Source organism: Tamandua tetradactyla, chromosome 21 (assembly GCF_023851605.1).
Source record: "Tamandua tetradactyla isolate mTamTet1 chromosome 21, mTamTet1.pri, whole genome shotgun sequence".
In the NCBI taxonomy this organism is placed as follows: domain Eukaryota; kingdom Metazoa; phylum Chordata; class Mammalia; order Pilosa; family Myrmecophagidae; genus Tamandua; species Tamandua tetradactyla.
The window spans coordinates 6,303,370-6,325,920 of record NC_135347.1 but is presented as its reverse complement, the minus strand read 5'-3'; the positions used below and the strand labels follow the sequence as shown (position 1 = coordinate 6,325,920).

At 37.6% G+C, this 22,551-nt stretch overlaps 1 long non-coding RNA gene and 1 pseudogene across 2 annotated transcripts in view; one reads left to right on the top strand and one right to left on the bottom strand.

Moving 5' to 3' along the window:
• LOC143665262 (uncharacterized) overlaps positions 1–22,551 on the bottom strand; it is a 56,353-nt gene that overhangs the window by 29,618 nt on the left and 4,184 nt on the right. The gene's annotated exons all lie outside the window — the stretch shown is intronic.
• On the top strand, positions 4,485–5,591 carry LOC143665260 (centromere protein Q pseudogene; annotated as a pseudogene).

Sequence of the window (22,551 nt, the reverse complement as noted above, 5' to 3'; positions counted from 1 at the left end):
ATCTTGTCTGCAGGGATCTTGATCATTTCTCTCTCCCACAGGACTTTACCCTGGTTCATTTTATTGATGATATTATATTGATTGGACCTAGTGAGCAAGAAGTAGCAATTACTCTAGACTTATTGGTAAGGCATTTACATGTCAGAGGATGAGAGGTAAATCCAACAAAAATACAAGGCATTCCACCTCAGTAAAATTTCCAGCTGCCCAGTGTTTGTGGCATTGTGCTGGTTTGAAATGATGTATGTACCCTAGAAAAGCCATGTTTTAATCCTAATCCCATTTTGTAAAGGCAGCCATTTCTTCTAATCCCTATGTAGCATTGTATGCTAGAAATTGTAATTAGATCATCTGCCTGAGATGTGATTTAATCAAGAGTGGTTGTTAAACCGGATTAGGTGACGACATATCTCCGCCCATTTGGGTGGGTCTTGATTGGTTTCCTGGAGTCCTATAAAAAAGGAAACATTTTGGAGAATGAGAGATTCAGAGAGAGCAGAGAAGAACAACATAGCCATGAGAAGCAGAGTCCACAAGCCAGCAACCTTTGGATATGAAGAAGGAAAATGCTTCCCAGGGAGCTTCATGAAACAGAAGCCAGGAGAGAAAGTTAGCACATGACACCTTGCTTACCATGTGTTCTTCCAGTCAAGAGAGAAATGGTGACTGTGTTTGCCATGTGCCTTCTCACTTGAGAGAGAAACCCTGAACATCATCGGCCTTCTTGAACCAAGGTATCTTTCTCTGGATGCCTTAGATTGGATATTTCTATAGACTTGCTTTAATGGGGACATTATCTCAGCCTTAGAACTATAAACTAGCAACTTATTAAATTCCCCTTTTAAGAGCCATTCTGTTTTTCTGCTATATTGCATTCCAGTGCTAGCAAACTAGAGCAGGCATGTTGAGATATACCTTCTACGGTGATAAATAAGTTGTTGCATCTGGCCCCTCCTATGACCACAAAAATAGGCACAACATCTAGTTAGCCTTGGGTGTGCTTCTCCAGTCCATTTATGGAGTGAAAAGAAAAGCTGCTAGTTTTGAGTAGGGAAAGAACAAGAGGCGGCCCTGCAACAGGTTCAGGCTGCTGTGCAAGCTGCTCTGTCACTAGGGCCATATGACCCAGCAGATCCAATGGTGCTGGAAGTGTAGGTCACACATACAGATGCTGTTTGGAGACTTTGACAGTTCCCTACAGGAGAATCCCCATGCAAGCCCTTAGGATTTGGGAGTAAAGCCTTCCCATCCTCTGCAGATAACTACTCTCCTTTTGAGAAACAGCTTTTGGCCCACTAGTGGGCCTTAGTAGAGACTGAACACTTAACAAGAGGCCAACAAGTTTCCATAAGACTGTGACCCACCACGTAAAAGTTGGGCATGCATAGCAGCACTCCATCATAAAATGGAAATGGTATATACTAGATAGGGCACAAGTGGGTTCTGAAGGCACAAGTAATTTACACAAGGAAGTGCTTATACCTGTTTGAAAGTATTATGTACCCCAGAAAAGCCATGTTTCAATCCTGATTCAAACTTGTTGGGGGCAGCTGTTTCTTTTCATTCTAATTCAATACTTTAGGGCAGAAACTTTTGATTAAATTATTTCCACAGAGATGTGGTACACCCAATTGTGGGTGTGACCTTTTTATTAGGTGGAGATTTGACTTTGCCCATTCAAGGTAGGTCTTGATTAGTTTACTGGAGTCCTTTAAAAGGGGAAACATTTTGACAAAACCTCAGAGCCGACAGAAAGAGAGCCAACAGAAACTTCAGAACAAAGCTGACACAGATGCCAACATGTGGAGAACAAAGACATGTTTGGAGATGCTTGGAGTCCAGCAGATGTTGCCATGAAATGTTAAGCAAGCCAGAACCTGGGATAGAGCCAAGAGATGAAAGCCAACCCCAGAGAAATAAAATGAGGAATACCCACAGGAACAGAAGCTGAAAGCAATGGAACCCAGGAGTAAGGAACCAGCAAATGCCAGCATATGACTTTTCAGCTGAAGAAGTGTTCCAGATCCATCAGCCTTTCTTGAATTAAGGTGTCTTTCCTTAGATGCCTTAGTTGGGACATTTTTAAAGGCTCAGAACGTAAACTTGTAAATTATTAAATTCCCTATTAAGAGACATTCTATTTCTGGTATATTGCATTTCAGCAACTTTCAAACTGAAATATGTTCCAAATACCTTCTCTTTCAGAGTACAGAGCTATGGCTTCTTGGGGACTTCCTTACAATTGGTTGAGGAAGAGAAAACTCAGGCCTGGTTTACAGATGATTCTGCACGACATGCAGGTACCACCCAAAAGTGGACAGCTTCAATGCTGCATCTCCATTCTGGGATGACTCTGAAGGACAGTGGTGAGGGGAAATCCTCCCAGTAGGAGGAACTTTGAGCAATGTCCCTGGTTGTTCATTTTGTTTGGAAGTAGAACTGTCAGAGGTGAGTCTGTATGCTGACTTATGGGTTGCTAGTGATTTGGCTGGATGGTCAAGGACTTGGAAGGAGCATGTTTGGAAAATTAGTGACAAAGAGGTCTGGGGAAGAGGTATGCAGATAGACTGTTCTGTGCAGGCAAAAAATATGAAGATATTTGTGTCCCTTGTGAATGCTTACCAGAGGGTGACTTTGGCAGAGGAAGGTTTTAATAATCAAGGGGATAAAATTACCTATTCTCTGTATAATAATATTTTTCCCCCAGCCACTCCTATCATTGCCCAATAAGCTTATGAACAAAGTGGTCATGGTGATAGGGATGGAGGTTATGCATGGACTCAGCAAAATGGACTTCTACTCACCAAGGCTGACCAGGCTACAGCCAGTGCTCATAAGATGCACACTCAGCCCCCAATATGGCAACATTCCCCAAAGTGATCAGTCTGTCAACTGGTGGCAGGTTGTTTACACTGAACCACTTCCATTATGGAAGGGGCAGCAATTTGTTCTAATTGGAATAGACACATACTCTAGATATCAGTTTGCCTTCCCTGTACACAATGCTCCTGCCAAAATTACCATCTGTGGACTTACAGAATGTTTTAGCCACCATCATGCTGTTCCACATATCATTGCTTTTGATCAAGGAACCCACTTCACAGCTAATGAAGTGTGGGAATAGGCACATGCTCATGAAATTATCTGATCTTACCATGTTTTCCATCATCCAGAGACTGCTAAGTGGACAAAATAGTGGGATGGTCTTTTAAAGACTCAATTTTGGCACCAACAAGATGGCAATACTTTGCAGGACTGGGGCAATGTTCTTCAGGGGGCTGTGTATGTTCTGAATCAGTGTCCACTCTATGGTGCTATTTCTCCCAGAGCCAGGATTCACAGATCCAGGATTTAAGGGGTGGAAATGGGAGTGGTACCACTCACTATCACCCCTAGTGATCCATTAGAAAAATTTTTGCTTCCTATGCCTGAAAACTTAAGCTCTGCTGGTCTACAGGTCTTAGTTCCATAAGAAAGAGTGCTCCTACCAGATGATATAATGATTTCATTGTTGAACTGGAAGTTACGACTGCCACCTGGCCACTTTGGGTTTCTCATGCCTTTGAATCAACAGGCAAGGAAGGGGATTACTGTACTGGCTGGGGTGACTGATCCCAACTATCAACGGGAAATAGGACAGCTACTACACAATGGAGGTAAAGAAGAGTTTTCCTGGAATATAGGAGATACACTAGGACAGTGGAGGGCCAGGAGCAATCAATCAGGCCCAAGCAGGAGCAATCAATCAGGCCCAAGCAGGGAAAGTCCCCAAAATATTGGGACAGAATGTCCCCAAGAGTTAAACAATAACCAACGTTAGGAAACTGAGGGAACGGAATGTGTTTTGGCCACAGCTAACGGCATTCTTCTGCTTCTATGATCACGCTTGCTTGCTAGCAACTGCAAAACCACAACATGAGTTTAGCCTTTATAAGCTCACCTCGAAAACCTCTGGGGGCTGCTCTCTGAATCTTCCTTCCTGGAGGTTTCTGAGGCAGTCACCAGCCGGCTAATAAAGACTCCAAATTGGCTTGCAGTTTTGAATTATGTGGTCTCTCTTTCGGTGTGCCCCACAACAGGCATCTCTCAGGACTACATACCCTGCAAATAAACTCATTGGAAAACTGCAACAGCCCAATCCAGGTAGGACTACTAATGGCCCGGAAACTTCAGGAATGAAGGTTTGGCTCACCCCATCAGGCAGAGAAGCATGGTCAGCTGAAGTACTTGCTGAGGGTAAAGACAACATGGAATGGGTAGTGAAAGAAGATAATGATAAATGTGGATGATGACCACATGACCTGTTACAGAAAGGAAATGATATGAATATTTCCTCCTTGTTTTGAGTATGTTGTGTTTGTACATAAAGCAAATATCTATGTTTTCTTCTCTATCTTATCCCTTTATCATACGACATAAGTTGTATTGTTCAAGTAGTTTTTAGGTTATAGAATATCAAGTTTAAAAGTGAATGTTAGACAACCACTTCCGGGTTTCATGGCTTTCAATTGTTTGGGCGCCAATTTCTCTGACTGTTACACCCTCAGGAGTTAGTGGTTGAGAAATTGTGCCAAGGTTGAGAAATCTTGCACTAACGTATACTGCCTCACGTAGATGTAAGTAGAATCAGCACTTCTCAGACTATGGATGCCTGACAAAGCAAATGTGTCCAAGAAAAAATCTCAAAAGTTAAAAAGAAATCCAAAAAGAAAAATTGACGATGAAGAAATGGAGTTATCAGAGAAAGAGGTTAGAGACACAATGGAAAAAATTTAAAAATACCCAAATCATCTCTCTTCTGAAGGAAAAACAAAGCATACTAATCTGAAACAGATAAAGATAACATCCAACAAGAGAAAAACCTGGCAACCTCTTTCAAGGAGTAGCAGAGAGTATTTACAATCTATGATGGAATCAGTAATAATAGCAATTTTGAGTAACAGTATTAAAGAAAACAAACAAATCCAATATCATCTCAACTGTCTGAAGAAAAGATTGCTACAACTATGTGAAACACTGGAAGTGCCTCCCAAAAAACCAGAAAAATTTAACTAATGTGTCAAGTCTGCTGAAAATGGAAAGGGCACAGCACAGTGCTAATGAGGAAGGTCTGGCAATATTGCAGGAAGAAATAGATAAAATAGTGGCAACCACAGAGTCAGTGACCGAGAACATTCAAAGCCTCAAAAGCAAACTTCACATTCTGACTAATGAATTGGAAGAAGAGGAAGAGAAGGTAAAACAGATGTTTCAGATGGATAGTAGTGAAGTACTCTCTCTTCCAGAACTTTCTCAGAACAGTCTCAAAGCACCAGTACTTCAGAAGGAAACTTTGATGCTAATTCCAAACCAGAATGCTCTTCTGAAGGACTTGGATGTTCTTCATAATTCATCCCAGATGAAGGACGTACTAACTTTCATTGAAGAAGCCTATAAGCGACTGGATGCCTCTTAACAAGTTTTTATATGAGATTGTTTCATATTAATTTAAACTTTATGAATTTATTAAACTATTACCCTGCAAATGATATTTCAGAGACTCAGGCTTCTGTGGGAATTACTGTCCCTTAATTACATGCACTTTAAAATTAGCCCGTGCAGATATACCATAAGCATCTTGTGTAGTCCTGGAGTTTAGCAACTGGCAAGCCTGGTAAATCACATCTATTATACTGCTGCATCTCTGGTTATTTCCCTGGAACCAGAAAAGAAGAACTGCCACAATCTGTTAGTTAATAATGGCTGACTGAATGTCATTTATTGCTTAGTGTAGATAAGGTGTGATGCTATGAGTTAATATACGTAAAGTCTTTGCATGATATCTGGTACCTAGTTTGCTCTCACTAGTATCATTTACCTGATATCTTGCAGTTTGTTGTCTGGTCATTTAGATGTTGAGAAATCCCCAAATGCCTTTAATCTTCTTCAGAACTCCCTAGTCTTTTTATAGTAGTTGATATTTGAGAGGTGCCTTTCACTGTGATGGTAGCATCAGCGTTGTATTTTTTTTATTGCATTAGTGAATATATGTTGAACTTACTTTCCATTGTGATCAAAGGATGCTTTTATTTCAGAAAACTATTAAAAAGGAATTCCTAAGCAAGCTTATTCTCTTTAGTGACCCCTTTAAACAAATATCAAGCAAAAAACCCTTCTTTCTAAACCATGTTTTCCTCATTGTGATAAGCATCTGTATATGTGTAACTAAATTATCACTCAACTATATAAAAAAACGAATTCTAACCAATTATAGTCTATTGCCTGAGTTACTTTTATCTATTTGTAAAATAAAATTACTAAATTAAAAAAAAAAAAAGTGAATGTTACCCAAGGACTTCCACCCTATTCCATAGAGATTAAGTCTGTTTCTGGTTCATTCAGACTGTTGAATATTGTTAAGATGAAAATATGTGTGTTATTGTGTTCTATTTAGAGATTATGTATGTTTTAAGGTGATGTGTATAGCTGCCAAGTTGACAAGGTGTGGACTTTTATGGTTGGGTTCATATGTCAACTTGGCCAGGTGACGGTGCTCAGTTCTCTGGTTTAGCTAGTATGGGCCTAACCTTTACTGCAAAGACATTTCATGGCTGGTTAATAAACCAGAAGACTGGTTTATGCAATCATCGGCACGTTGATTGTATTCATGGCTGATTACATCTGCAGTCAGCCAAGGGGAATGTCTCTCACAATTAGTGATGTTTAATCTGATCAGCTGAAGGCTTTAAAGGAGAAATCAGAAGAGAGAGTCACTTTCTCTGCTTCAGAAAGCCAACCTCTCCTAGGGGATTCATTGAAGACCTTTCATTGGAGCTTTGTGGTCTGTCCTGTGGAATTTGGACTTGTGCATCCACACAGTTGCATGAAACACTTTTATAAAATCGTATATTTATAGATATCTATTGTGCTGGTTTGAAAGGAAGTATGCCCCCTAGAAAAGCCATGTTTTAATCAAAATCCCATTTCATAAAAGTAGAATAATCCCTGTTCAATACTGTATGTTTGAAACTGTGAGTGGATCGCCTCCCTGGATGATGTGATTTAGTCAAGAGTGGTTGTTAAACTGGATTAGGTGTTGACATGTCTCCACCCATTTGGGTGGGTCTTGATTGGTTTATTGGAGTCCTATAAAAGAGGAAATATTTTGGAGAATAGGAGTTTCTGAAAGACCAGCACCACAAAGCAGAGAGTCCACGAGACTGCGACCTTTGGAGATGAAGAAGGAAAACGCCTCCGGGGGAGCTTCATGAAACAGGAAGCCAGAAGAGGCTAGCAGATGACGCCATGTTTGCCATGTGCCCTTCCAGATGAGAGAGGAACCCAGAGGCCTGGAGAGAAGGCCAGCAGAGATTACCCTGAGCCTTCCCATGTAAGAAAGAACCTCAGATGAAAGTTAGCTGCCTCTCCTCTGAAAGACTAACAAAATAATCCCCTTTTATTAAAATCCAATCCATCTCTGGTGTGTTGCTTTCTGGCAGCTAGCAAACTAGAACATCTACTTTTGGTTCTGTTTCCTTAGAGAACCTTGACTAATAAATACAGGAACTTATTCCAAAATTTCAGGCTTAGAGTCAGACGGGCCATGAGAGAGGAAACAGTACTGCCTGAGAAGGCAACATGAAAAATAGTATGCTAAGGGTACATCCAAATTTTGGTTATAGCATGAAAGTAGAGGCAATTTTTAATAAAGAGGTTGAAAATATAGCAGATTTTTGTATAAATAAATCAGAAGTTCCAGAGAGTGCATTGGAAGAGTTTAGAGAATAGGGATAGGAGTGGAAAATGGAATCAGATAAGGGATACACAAGCCATACAGGGATGACAGTCCTGGACTTCCTATGGGGGAATGAAATACACAGGAATAAAGCATGTGATGGGAATAGTCTTGGTTGTCTCAGAGACCCAACCAGAGGGATAAAGCTCTAAATGAAGGAAGGGAAGAAGAAGTTGTAGATACCTTACCAGAAGAATGCAGACAAGCAACAAAAACATTGGGGACAGCCTAAGCAAAGGCTCAGAGGCATTAAACACTAGGGTGTCCTGGAGGCTATAAGTAATTGAACACTTTCAGTGTATAAGTACAATGGTGAGAGTTCTAATCAATGAAGCTGTACAGAGAGGCATGGTACTGTAAGCAAAGGGTTTGAAATGTATCCTGTCAGCAGTGGGGGACCACTGAAGAATTTTTGCAGAGAGAAGTGATATAGCCACATACCCTTGTTATAAATATTACTCCACTCAAGAATTTGAGCTTGAATTGTAGGATGTTACTGTAGAAGCAGGAAGACCAGTTAAGAGGATTGTTCCAAGGAAAAGTAATATGTGATTACTGCAGTAGAGATGAAGACAAATGTGGAGATACGAAGATATGCTTAGAAAACAAAACCAAGAGGCTGTAGCAAATGATGCAAAAGGTAAATTAAAGGGAGAAATTCATGACAACCTCAGTCATGGAGCCTGTGCTGGTTTGAAAGGAAGTATGTCCCCTAGAAAAGCCATGTTTTAATCAAAATCCCATTTCATAAAGGTCGAATAATCCCTATTCAATACTGTATGTTTGAAACTGTAATCAGATTATCTCCCTGGAGATGTGATTTACTGAAGAGTGATTGTTAAACTGGATTAGGTGATGACATGTCTCCACCCATTTGGGTGGGCCTTGATAAGTTTCTGGAGTCCTATAAAAGAGGAAACATTTTGGAGAATGAGAGATCTGAGAGAGCAGAGAAGAACGACATAGCCACGTGAAGCAGAGTCACGTGAAGAAGAGTCACGTGAAGAACGACCAGCCAGCGACCTTTGGAGATGAAGAAGGAAAATGCCCTCAGGGAGCTTCATGAAACAGGAAGCCAGGAGAGAAAGCTAGCACTTGATATCGTGCTCACCATGTGCCCTTCCAGTCGAGGGAGAAACCCTGACTGTGTTCACCATGTGCCTTCTCACTTTAGAGAGACACCCTGAACTTCATCAGCCTTCTTGAACCAAGGTATCTTTTCCTGGAGGCTTTTGATTGGACATTTCTATAGACTTGTTTTAATTGGGACATTTTCTCGCCCTTAGAACTGTAAATAAGCAACTTATTAAATTCCCCTTTTAAAAGCCATTCTGTTTCTGGTATATTGCATTCTGGCAGCTAGCAAACTAGACCAGAGCCAGTCACCACAAGGGGAGAAATGGGATTGAGGGGGTTTGGAGTAGGAGAAATACGATGAATCCCATTTGTGATAAGTAGAATACCAATGTAGACATGTCTGGTCAGCAACTTGTGTAACAGAATTAGGGTATAAGTATGGATTGCTAAATAGATTTTAGCAAGTTAAAATACCGAACTGAAATCTGATCATTCCTCACCTGTCAACTGCTAGCACAAGTATTTCAATAAAGGAATGCAGTTAGATAGGGGTGAAGCATGGAAATCAAGATAAATTTACAGGATTAATAACATTATAAGACATTTGCTTTTGAAAATGAATTTAATATTCAATACTGCTTGTAATATGCAAGCAGCTAGAAAGCGGTTTTGATGTTGTATTAGTTAGGGTTCTCTAGAGAAACAGAATCAACAGGGAACACTTGCAAATATAAAATTTATAAAAGTGTCTCACGTGACCGCAGGAACGCAGAGTCCATAACCCACAGGGCAGGCTGTGAAGCCAACGACTCCGATGGATGGTCTGGATGAACTCCACAGGAGAGGGTCACCAGCCAAAGCAGGAATGGAACCTGTCTTCTCTGAGTCCTCCTTAAAAGGCTTCCCGTGATTAGATTAAGCATCACTCATTGTAGAGGACACGCCCCTTTGGCTGATTACAAATGGAATCAGCTATGGATGCAGCTGACGTGATCATGATCTAATCCTATGAAATGTCCTCATTGCAACAGACAGGCCAGTACTTGCCCAATCAGATAAACAGGTACCACAACTTGGCCAAGTTGACATATGACAGATGTGTTACCTCAATAAATTTTGCAATTTTAAGATGCACACCATTGTAATTATGAGCCTATTACTATTGCATAGCCTAGTACATTCTGGAGTCCACAAAACTGGATGCATAGTCTTTCCTGAATTAGAATAACTGCAGAGTTGGATCAAACAAAGCTTAATGTTATTCCAAACCTTTGCATGGATGAACCTGTTAACTCACATCGTCCTTTATTCCCCTAAGCTGTCATAACTTGAATATGCTACCAGTAGCAGTGCCATTCTAAAAATTTCAATGTGAAACCAATGAAGAAGTGACTAAAACACCAGTAAATATATTAACTAGGCAGGGCCATAGAAAACTCTACTTCTTTAAAAAAAAAATTAAAAATGACTTTATAAACGTACTTTTATTTTCGGTATTGTTTTCCAATATTTAGGGGATAAAAATGTTTCTGATCAGAGGATTTATATAGACATCACTTTTCACTAAGAACATGTATCTATATGATATTACTATTGTTCTTGAAACATTGATTCTTAACTTGAAAACTATTACTACTACGAGAATTTCTTGCATTAAATTTGACAATATGGAAAGTAAAAATGAACCTTCTGAAAACTGAAAGAAATGTTACATTTATTCCTAAGTGAAATATTATTTCTTTCACTATGTTAGGGAAGCTATCTTGCAAAAATCGTAGTAATAAGGTGAAATAGAAATCTAGAACTATAGCTTTGGGCTATAATAATAATACAATTATTATATATAGATGATTTCTCATGCCTTTTTCATGAGTCCATTTTTCCTGCTTCTGTTTAGATACAGTGTTCTAGGTTAAATGAATGTAAAATCATTTAGTGCTAAAGCACTGTCAAATTTGTAATCCATACTGACATTTCTTAAACTACATTGTCAATACTTGGATTTGATGCACTATCAGTGGTAAATACATATTTAGCATGCTCAAATGGAATATAATTCTTTTAAAATCTTTTCATGATTTCTAATTATCTTGCTTTCTCCCACCTGCTCAACTTTGCTGATCTGTCTCCACTGATAGAAAACTTTTTTTATTTTATTGCTCCTTCTGGCCTCTATTGAATTCACAAATTTTTGCTTTTTTTGGTATTTTTTGGATATTTTACTTATTAAAGTTTCTGATATTAATGACTGGACATATGCTAAAAATGCAAATTTTAAAACAGCAACAAAGAAAACAAAACTGAAGCAACTATAAGATAGAATTCTAGCAGCTTCTTTCACTTCTAGTCCTGTTGTAGACCTGCCTAAGTGCTGCTGTACCTCAATCTAGAAGATTTAAAAACTGGTTGATAACATAACAGACTGCAAGATGTTGTTAAGTGATTGTTATCCTTCTGTGTTGGTTTGAATCTGTGGTGGACCCCAGAAAAGCCATGTCCTTGAATCCTCATTCAATATTGCTGGGTGGGTACATTTTGATTGTTCCCACGGAGATATGACCCACCCAATTGTGGGTGGTAATTTTTGATTAGATGATTTCCGAGGAGGTGCATCTCCACCCATTTAAGATGGGGTTGCATACCGGAATCCTTTAAAAGAAGAAACATTTTGGAGACAGTCCCTTTTGTAGAGTCACAAGAAAGCCAGTAGATGCCACCATGTTCGCCATGTGCCCTTCCAGCTGAGAGAGGAACATTGAACATCATCAGCCTTCTTGAACCAAGGTATCTTTTCCTGGATGCCTTAAGTTGAACATTTCTATAGACCTGTTTTAATTGGGATATTTTCTCAGCCTTAGAACTGTAAACAAGCAACTTATTAAATTCCCTTTTTTTAAAAGCCATTCCATTTCTGGTATTACGGCAGCTAGCAAACTAGAACACCTTCCATCTAAGATTTCTGATAAGAGGTTATTAATAACCATTGCTCAATTTAAGCACTATTAGAATTACAAACTCTTACAATCCAAACAGCAAAAACTGAGACAATTCCACTTCAAATGGAGTTATATTCTGATTAAATATAAGCAGCATTTAAATCGATATATAATCATACATGCATAATCAACCCCCTCTCCAAAGCTGAAACAAATTGGATCATCCCAGGAATAAATTAAGGAGTGTGCATTTCAGCCTGCTAAGAATGTCTTCCTCTCAAGAATTCTTGCCTTTCAAGTCTTGTATAAATGACTCAGTGACTCTTAGATTCTCCAACTTCTCTAAAGCAATTATTATAGGCTCCTTATTACCATCAAGCGTGATCACCTCATCGTTCTAGGGTCCATACCACCTCTGGCTTTCTCCCCTTTGCCTCCAGTCTTCAGCCCAGCAATAGCGTCTTGATCTTTCTTTCCCTGGAATTTTACCTTTTATGCATCCTAAATCGTGTTTTGTTCTCCTTCTTTGGTTCTTCCTATACTAGTTCACTCTGGGAAATCAGCACGGCTGATAAAACTGCAGTCTAACCAAGCCTCACCTGCAACTTGGCATCGTCTTGATGGTTTGTGATTCCCACCTCAAGATGTGTCAAGTAGACATTCCAAACGTCTCTGCCTATGCTCTCCTTTCCACAAGACTCTTGTTATTATTCCTTTCATTTTCTACTAGGGAAGAGAAAAAATCATTAGGGAACAGTGACATTTCACTTTTTCTGAAAATAATCTAGGAAAGGAGAAGTAAAAATAGTTGAGTGGCCTGTATGTGACTTCTGATACCTACTGGAAATCAGGACTACCTGTTCTTAATCTCTGACCAAATATACCCAAAGTCATAGGATTTTTATAATTATTGACATGTGAGGTAGTTTTACATAGTTCTACAGCAGGCAATAAGTACACACACTCAGAAGAAACTCATTAGTCAACTTTGGAGCGTGCTAGAAAGCCAATTAATTTCTAAAACTGATAAAAAGCTACCACACATCTATCCTCCCTTTCCTAGATGAACTGTACCTAAGGCAACCAAATAGTTGATAAGGGAGAGTTTCTCTTTATAGAAGTGGAACAAACTCCTTAATAAAGAAGAAATGTTAGAATTAAAATGTCTCTATACAATATCATTATTAAGAAAGTAATGGATCTAAGAGGGAGTTATCAACGAAACTATCACAAAAGAAGAAAATCAGATATTCATGTTTTTTTGTGAGAGTACATAATGCTATCAATTCAGTAATCTTATTTTGTAAAAGATCAGAATCTGATTTAGTCTCCAGATCTGAGTATCAAAATACGGTAAATTCAGGGAACATATTCAATGACATCATGGCATTTGGGATGATTTTAGAGATTAAAATAAAGGGAGAGAAACAACAATTAAATCATTTTAAAACTCAAAGTGTCCATAACATAAAATATACCTTATTATTTAGGAGAGGTATAATTAATACTGATGCAGAGAGCACAGAAAAACACATCAGACTTCTCACAGAGAGAAAGCCAAATGTCATCATCATCAATTATATTCATTTGTTTGCCTGCTTTCAGGGATTACATCCCCTGTGTTGCTTGTTGACCAATGGTGTTTTATACATTTTATCCAGTTTTCTGGTTGTTTAGAAGTAATTCCAGACCCTGTTAATGTCTGAGGGCTAGGAGAAGAATTGCTCTTCTTTTTAAGAAAGATTTTGAAACACTTAGGTAAGTCAAAAAGCTAGAATGCCTTCCAGCTGTAGGTCATAGAAATATAAGCATTCACGAAAGGACAATGCATAATAAACAACAAGAAATAAGAAAAATGATTGTGTTTACTATCAAGATGTTACTGAGAAATGTCTTCCACACAGAGTGCTTTCAAGGGGGAAGGCTTTGTTGAAGTGATTCTCTGTGACCTTAGTATTATATTTCTAAAAAAAAATGTTTTATGTTATGGATATTTCGGGCACCAAAATTATTGTATTGTCCCCTTGGTTTGCACACTATAACCATAGAGATTAAGCCATGGCCCATCCCTAGAAAATGTTCAGGATCTTGTGACATGCATTTTTGTGTATTGACTTTTTTTCTACTGCTATTATTTCTTCCTGACTTTCTTTTCCCACTGCCTGTTTTATTTTCTAATTCTATATTGCAACACGTTTATTTGTAAACCGAAAGACACTTCCACTCAGTGAGTAATTTCAAACTGTTTTCATCTGCCCCATCATTAGCATCAAATTTCAGTGTATAAATTCATCACTCTTTATTCACAGGGGCTTAAAATTGTCCCGGACCATCAGAGAAAGTATTGCCTTTAAGGGTGTGGATTGAATGGAGATGTGGGACTGTTCAACAACCAAGTATAATTTAAACCTAACTCTGAAAATAAGTAATACCTGATTTTTGGTAATGAAGAACTTTACAATATTCTGAAATTTGACAGAGGCTCCTAGTTATTATTTCAGTATGTTCTCGCTTGCCGTGTGGTCCTCTCGACCTTTTTTCTCCCTTTACCCATGCACTGTATTTATTTAGTTTGTTCAAACAGGTACGTTAGTGCAGCAATGTGTAGGCTAAGATTTCTGAATTTGCTTTAGCCAGTGACCATTTTTTCTTCCACTTCTTAATCTTTTTTTTTTTTTTCTTTTTTTACTTTCCTTAATACATTTTGTCAGCTTTGTCTGTGTTCCGCTGTGAGTGATTCTGGTCCCTATGATTAGGGAGGCTGTTAGGGTCAGTGAAAGTATAAGCTGGTCTCTTAGTTTTCCAGGAATGCTATAACAGAACCAGCTAGTTGGCTTAAACAACCAAAATTTATTGTCTCACAGCTCTGGAAGCGAGAAGTCTGAAACCAAGGTGTCAGCAGGGCCATGTTTCCTCTTAAAGGAGAGAATCCATTTCATCCTGATCCTCTGGCTTCTGGTGGGTAGACGGCAATCCATGGTGTTCCTTGGCTTGTGATAATATAACAACCTCTGTCTCCATCACGTGGCCATTTGCCTGTCTTTCTGTGTCCCAATTTCTTCTCTTTATAAGGATACAAGTCATATTGGATTAGGGCCAAATCTAATTCCATTTGTCCTCATCTGAACTAACAACATCCTCAAAGATCCTATTTAGAAGTAAGTTCACATTCACTGAAACTCAGCATTAGTAAGACACAGCCCAATTCATAAAAGGATGGGGAAAAGGAGGCATATGTTCTATTCATATTGATATGTTTACTATTTCATAATATTATCCCACCAAACTACAATAGGATTCTTTGGGATGGACAGATGAATGGATAGGAAGGAAAGTGACAAGATGTCTAAGGAAATTAACAGGAAAAATTTTTACATGGTTACAATTATCATTATACTAGGAGGAAATTATCTTCACCCGAATATTACAGAAAAACCTAGGTTAACCCTGGCTTAAACACATAAGGCTCTTTTTCACTAAAGGAAAGGCACAGACTTCATATAGTAGTTCAGTGAAGTCATCAGGAACCCATGCTTCTTTCAAATTTTGACTTTGCTCTAACTATATGTGGTCTTCATCTGTATGAGTTTAAATATTGTCTAAGCTCCTGCCATTACATCGACATTCAAACAAGCAATAAGGAGGAGGGACAGAAGGCACGTTAACTTCAACATAAGTTGTTCTTAAAACTTTTGCATACATTCCTTTGGTCAGAAATTAGTAAGGTGGCCAACCTGTCTGTTCAGGAGGCTGAAATGCAGTCTATATTCTGGGCAGCTATGATCCCTGCTTAAAAAAAAATCAATAATTCTATTGCAATGAAAGAGGAGCAGAATAGGTAATGGAAATGCTCATCTCTGACCCAGCTGATTGTGATTAGAGAATCATCAATCTAAGAGTATTGAATGATAAAAGGGAGATTCTGAAATTAGAAAGTTCAGCAATCAATATTTGAGAGGATAAATAAAAAAACAGTAGAGCAAACTAGAACCAAGATATGGGGGAAGGCAGTAAGTAAAGAGGTTGGAGACCCATGAGTTAATTCAATGTGGAATTAAAATCAAGGTCTTAGTGTGATTGTGAAAACCTTGTGTCTGATGCTCCTTTTATCCAAGGTCCATACCTTGGATAAGTACCAAATAAGTAAAAAAAATAAGGATAAAAATTATATAAATGTGGGGGAGGTGTTAAAGGGTAAAAAATTAGGTAGATTGAAATACTAGTGGTCAATGAGAGGGAGGGTTATGTGGTATGTATGAGCTTTTTCCTTTTATTTCTTTTTTCTGGAGTGATGCAAATGTTCTAAAAATGATCATGATGAACACACAACCATGTGGCAATATTGTGAGCCACTGATTGTATAGCATATAGGGACTGTATGTGTGTGACGATTTCTCAATGAAAATATATATAAAAAAAAAGAAAGAAAGAAAATCAAGACTGTTCTAGTTTGCTAGCTGCCAGAATGCAATATACCAGAAACTGAATGGCTTTTAAAAAGGGGAATTTAATAAGTTGCTAGTTTACAGTTCTAAGGCAGAGAAAATGTCCCAATTAAAACAAGTCTATAGAAATGTCCAATCAAAGGCATCCAGGGAAAGATACCGCGGTTCAAGAAGGCTGACGAAGTTCGGGGTTTCTCTCTCAAGTGGAAGGGCACATGGTGAACACAGCCAGAGTTTCCCTCTCATCTGGAAAGGCACATGGTGAACATAGTCAGGGTTCCTCTCTCATCTGGAAAGGCACATGGCGAACACAGCGTCATCTGCTAGCTTCTCCTGGCTTCCTGTTTCATGAAGCTCCCCGGGAGGCGTTTTCCTTCTTCATCTCCAAAGGTCACTGGCTTGTGGGCTCTCTGCTTCTTATGGCTATGTCCTTCTTCTCTGCTCTCTCTGAATCTCCTTCATTCTCCAAAATGTTTCCTCTTTTATAGGACTTCAGAAACTAATCAAGACTTACCCAAATGGGTGGAGACATGCCTCTATCTAATCCACCTTAACAACCACTCGATTAAATCACATCTCCAGGGAGATTATCTAATTACAGATTCAAACATACAGTACTGAATAGGGATTATTCTGCCTTTATGAAATGGGATTTAGATTAAAACATGGCTTTTCTAGGCTTTGAATACATCCTTTCAAACCAGCACAAAGACCTTACTAGATGTTTCATTGAACCAAGTTTGTCTTTTAAAGGGGCTAAAGAGATAATGCAAAGTAGGGAACACACCTTGAATATCCTTTACCAGCATTTCTTTTAGATGTAATAGAACCACGTGATAATAAGTGGGAATCTCCCACTTCCACACATAAGGCTTAAGAGACCACATTTAAAATTTGTCAAAGAGAAATCTGGCATAGAGTTCTAAGGTGTTGTGAGGGTGGGGCTGCAGTGAATTTCACTTTGTAGAATTCAGGTAGTTTATGTATAGTATTCATCTACCATATCCACCAAGCATAGGCACACACATATGTATTTTTTTCAACTAGTAGATTGTTAAATATTTGCAAGCACATAAGGGTATATTACCCCTTAAAATTTACTCTCTCAAAGATTCATATGTGGATATATATGAAGACATTCAGGGCTATATTATTTATGGCAGCAGGGATGAACATCAAAAATCAGTAGGATAGAAAAGTAAAATGCAAACTGCACAACATTAAATAATACACAACAATTAGAAGTATGTGGTTACCGTCAAATAGTAACATAATCTTTATGACATAATGCTTAGTGAACATCTTAAAACATATTGGGGTAATGTCATTTATATAAATTAAAATCAAATATACAAAAAAACAATAAACATTTTGTAAAAACACTTACAAAAAAAGAGGTACTCATTAAGTATAATAGAATGCATACCTACCAGGGTGAGGGGTGGGAAATGGGCATGAGTAGAGGAAATACATAGATAAAATAAGAAAGGAACTTGGTACCAACCGATGATGAGACCGTGCAATGAATGAAGTCTAATTCAACTCCCTGCACCTAAGGCCCCCCAGTCTCCAGGGGAAGAAAATAGCATGTGAGTGGTTATCCAGGCCATAGTCAAAAAGAGCAGTGAGTAGATGGATCCCTGGGCAGGTGTGAGGAGTAGGGTGTTAAAGGGGCATTTCAGGCCAAGAATTCATAGCTACAATGACATATTCCACAGGGAATGTCAGGAGAAATTCAAGACTTTTGATATATTTATAATTATAGAATTTTAGCAGGGAGTTAACCCTGGAGATGTCAGCAGAGAGCAGATCATGAATAGCCTGGTATGCCACTCTAAGAATTTTGGCTTTTATCCTGAATGAAAAACCAGTGAACAATTTTATGGAAGAAATGACACAATTGGACTTGTCTAAAAAAAGATCACTGGCAAAGAGGAGAATGGATTGTCAAGGCTGAGTCTGAAGGCAGGAACACAAGTTTGGAAATGACTATACAAATCCAGGAGAGAAATGATGATAGCCTAATGGAAAGAAGCAACTGTGAGGACAGAGGTGAAGGGTCTCAGGAGAGTGAAGAAAGGATAATCTAAACAGCATTGGCTAGACATGTGGGAGTGATGGGTGAATGAAAGAAGCAGTCAAGGATGGTGTGGATAATGCTCTTCGCTGAGTCTTTTTTTTTGTTTTTTTCTTTATCTAATGTGGGTGTGAGAGAGGTAAATGGAGAGTTTAGTTGCAGACATATCAATTTTAAGTACCTCTGAGATGTAATGGTGGCATAACCTATTGTACATCCAGAACAAATCACTTTAACCCTAGCTTCCTCAATAGGAGAGTTAATTTCAGAAACCACTGTAAAAAGAAACAAATGCATAATCATACCCAGTAAGGAAAGCATACAGTGACTTTTTTTTCCTTTATTGAACTTTGTCTATTAAAAACTTAAAAAATTAAATGCTAGAATGCAAAAAAATGAAAACCAGTGATGGATAAAATGGCTTTTAATTATATTACTATACTCATTAAAAGTGGAAAAATAGATACTTATATATTGGTTTGTCATGACACTCGATAATATTACAGCCTTGTTTTCAAGCCTAACTTCTGCAAATTTGTCAACAACTTTGTCACAAAACTGTTCTTCATATATTCGTGTTTATTAGACAGGATAGCTGAATTTGTCAATTCCTCTTTTCACACACTTGACTAAACAACAATTTTACTTAATTTTAATGTTGGCATTTCTTTCACATAAAATAATATTAAAGTCTTAAACCTAAGAATGAATTTGGCAGACATTCATAATAATCCATTTCACAATAAAGTCCACATATGGTGATTACGATGCACGTCTATATGCTAGTGGTTTAAAATGACTCTGCCAGTGAAAACTATTTCCACTAACACATCTTCACTAGAAAATTCATCAGAAATTTCTACAATACTTGGTCACAACTACAGAAGTTTTCATTCTCTCAAAAAAATCACAGAAAATGGCTAAACGATAGCAAACGTTGACATTATTTGATCCTTTGCTTTAAGATAAGCGTTCATTCTTGGTAAAAATAATTGAGGCATTCAAATATTGCTCCTGTAATTTTTTTTATGGCAGGTTATTACCAGCATCTTATGTTGTTTCCCCCGCTATTCTTCTTCAAAACGTGATTCTTCTTTCTCTATGTTGATGTCCATTTTCTCACTATTTTTTTGGTTGTTGGTGTATTTAGTTAATAGCCTTTCCACATTTTCTCTATGCTTATATTCAGTAAATGATTTTAAAGTTGACATTTTCACCAGTGTTCAAGTCTGATTCCAGCTGTTTGCAAATATTTTTGTGTCTGATTAACCCCAAATAAAATTTCCAAATAGAAAAAAATATATAACAAAAAATGCATTGACCTATCATTGTTTATGTCTAAACCACTGTTAAATGCAGAAATGCCACAGTAGTTGGAAATAAACTGTGTCCAAAATGTCCTAAATGCATTTCAAACCATAATCAATAACTATCTAATGGATATAGCTGAGATTGTATGTGTCAGGAGCCAACTGTGTAACTGGCAGTTTTACAAATTTATTTCCATTTCAAATACATTATTAAGATAATGAAAAGGTATTAATTTTCAAATTTATATCTATAGGACTAAAACTTAGTAAAACTACAATAATTGTTTCAAACTTAAACCAACTACAGATTTGGTGGGAGGTATTTTATCACGGATCTTTCAAAGATTTTTTTAATGCATGGCATTAATAAAGCAGAATAATTTTTACTCGTTTATCATTGATTTTAAGTTATCTACAGACAGAACATCTCCTTATTTCCTACACCCAGGATGACAACCCCACAGCCTTGCCCTTGGTATTCCATTGGATTATATAGTTTATTATAGATATGAACATAGACAGGGTTCTCAACCTCAGCATTTTGGACTGGATAATTCTTTGTTGTGAATGGCTGTCCTGTGCATTATATGATGTTTAGCAGCATTCCTGGCCTCTATTCACTAGACACCAGAAGTACTACCATGTCCCTCCCTCAGATGAGGTAATCAAAAATGTCTCCAGACATTGGGAAATGCCCTGGGGTGGCGGGGGAACGAAATCATTCCCAGGAGAGGACTACCAACAGAGATGAATGAGGAGGCCAGTTTATAAGCATAGAGGACATCAATTATTTTATATGGTGAGTAGAGGAATAAGGGAAAATCAATAACCTCTATGAGGCTAAGGTCATGGATTTAAAAGTCTGAGAATCAACCACTAGATATAGTAAATCTGTTGTCAAGACTTCCAGCTTTGGTAATGATACATATGGAGAAGTTAAGAGAGAAAGGTGCCAAGACATTCAGGTGAATCAATTCTGGCAAAAGTATGAGATAATAATCTTGTACCTAGCTCATTCAAAAATCCAGTTTAGAATCTGGGAGGTCACTGGTGACCTTGACAAGGAGAGTTTCGATGGAGGAAACTGAAGCAGGGGATTCCAAAGGAATCCATCAAGAAATAGTTAAAACATGAAGAAGCAAAAGTAGTGCTTTCAAGACGCTTGGCTATGAATCCTGGGGAGGTAAAGGAGGTAGGGGGTGGGAATAAAAGAACTTCTTCCTCTAACCCTACTCTTTATCAGAGAGACATCATTGAATTCTTCAAGCAGAAGCTAAGTGACTTGCTAAGTTTAACTTCCCAAGGTGTACATTTTGTCTCTGTCTTGCCTTGATGGACAAGTGACCCAATTCATTTGCTCCAAACCTCTTGGTCCTTCTCCTTGATGGTCACACTGAAATTAAAAATGTTTCTGCTGAACAGGCTTTTACATTATTCACTTAATTCTCTCCCAAATTTCCATATTTATGTTTAAATATAACTGCTGCAAAATTTCCTTTGAAGATTACTCGGTCATTTACAAATCCATAAATTCTCAGGTAGTTGAAACCCACTTCTGCCAGTCTACTTATGTAGATTTATGTCGTTTTTGAAAATAATTCAATAAGAAAAGAGAACTGTCATTTTTAGGAGATATGTGTATCAGGGTGAAATATATTTAAGAAATAAAAAGGTTTGAATTTCTAGGTCTAAATGTCTTGGGAAATTTCCAACAGTAGATGAAAAATCCTTTAGACATTTTATTACATCTTTGAAGAGTGTTTTCTTTATTATTATTATTATTTTTCTAACTACTTTGCTTTCATTTAACAAATTTCCTCTGCCAGGAATTTTCTCCCTGTTCTTTAGCTGACTATTGAATTGTCACCCTTCCTTCAAATTGAACTCAAATCCCAATTCCTCTAGGAAGTCTTCTAGTCAAATTGCTCTCTCACTCCCCTATAACACTTCATTAGTACTTTATACTCTTACTATGGCACTTAATACAGTCTGCCTTGGTATTAGAATTGTTTAAATTACTATTCTATAAGTTCATGAATGTCTTAATCATTTTCACATCACCTATTTAACTTAGCACAATATATATTTAGCAAAATAGAGGTCAGAAAATATTGAAATGATTCAAAATAAGTCACTATGTTGAAAATGAATTCTGGACTGGGCTTTAGTTATGTTCTCTAAACTTAATTTTAAATTATTATAAGCTTTGTTGTAATAATCTTAAGCCTATCTTAAGCTAATTGACGAAAAATTAAAAGAAATAAATCGTATACATGAAGAGGTTTATAGTTTATAAAGTGTATTAGCTCGTTAATTACTGAACAATCAGTAAGAAATTAGGTGTAAGGGAAAGAATGGCATGGTAGTCAAATATTAATATAATTTATATATTCTAATCATGACACCATTATAAAACTGCCATGCGTGGCTTTATGTTGAGACTTGGATTACCCTCTTATTACCTCTGTAACCGTAGGCATAATTTGATATTCCTTAGTCATAAACCCCTCATGCATACCACACCTTTCTCACAAAGTTGCTGTCAAGATCAAATAAGATAATGGAAATTAATAGCAATTTAAATTATTGAGATAAATATTCATCAAGAACTCTATAAAATGTGTTTCCATTTAATCACCACAGTACTCCTGTGAGCCTGATTATCTTTCCAATTTTTACAAATAAAGAAACCTTGGCACAGAGAGTTCAGATATTTTTCCCAAGTGCACAAAGCTAGTAAGAGGTAGAGTTGAAAATTTATATCAGATAGTCGTTTCCAGAGCCGAAGCTCTTAGCCAAAATGCTAAATTGGTAAATGTCTGCTCCATTCCTCTGAATTTGGAAAACTTGGCTATTTGGCATTAATCAGCTGTTTCTAATTTTTAAGATCTAAAATTCTTAGAATAGAAACATTTCTAGAAATGAATCACTG